Genomic DNA, 312 nt, shown 5'->3' on the forward strand with positions numbered 1-312 from the left:
AGCTAGGAGGAGAAGATGGGAAGCGAATTTGCTTGATGGAGGCTGGGGGGAGGGATATCAGGAGATCTAGGAGGCCAGCAGTGCCCAAGATGGGGCCAGGGGAGCTGGGAGAGTTCAGGAGCAGGGGGTGAGGGGTTAATGTATGTGGTGAGGGTTGGGCGGGGTCCTGAGGGGCTGGGGGTCAACATAGCCAGGGATCTCTGCTGGTGGGTCAGAGTACGGGTTTCTTGGGGGATTGGATGTAGCCAGTGTTGTGGGGGTCAGTGTAGCTGGGGGAGGGGGTCCAGAGGCCTGGGGCTGGCTGGAGTTGCA

General features: G+C 60.9%; 1 protein-coding gene across 1 annotated transcript in view; it reads left to right on the forward strand.

Moving 5' to 3' along the window:
- Nucleotides 1-312, forward strand: part of BRSK1 (BR serine/threonine kinase 1) — a 29,308-nt gene that overhangs the window by 19,740 nt on the left and 9,256 nt on the right. The gene's annotated exons all lie outside the window — the stretch shown is intronic.

The sequence above is a fragment of the Alligator sinensis genome, unplaced genomic scaffold (assembly GCF_000455745.1).
Source record: "Alligator sinensis unplaced genomic scaffold, ASM45574v1 scaffold647_2, whole genome shotgun sequence".
Taxonomy (NCBI): Eukaryota; Metazoa; Chordata; order Crocodylia; family Alligatoridae; genus Alligator; species Alligator sinensis.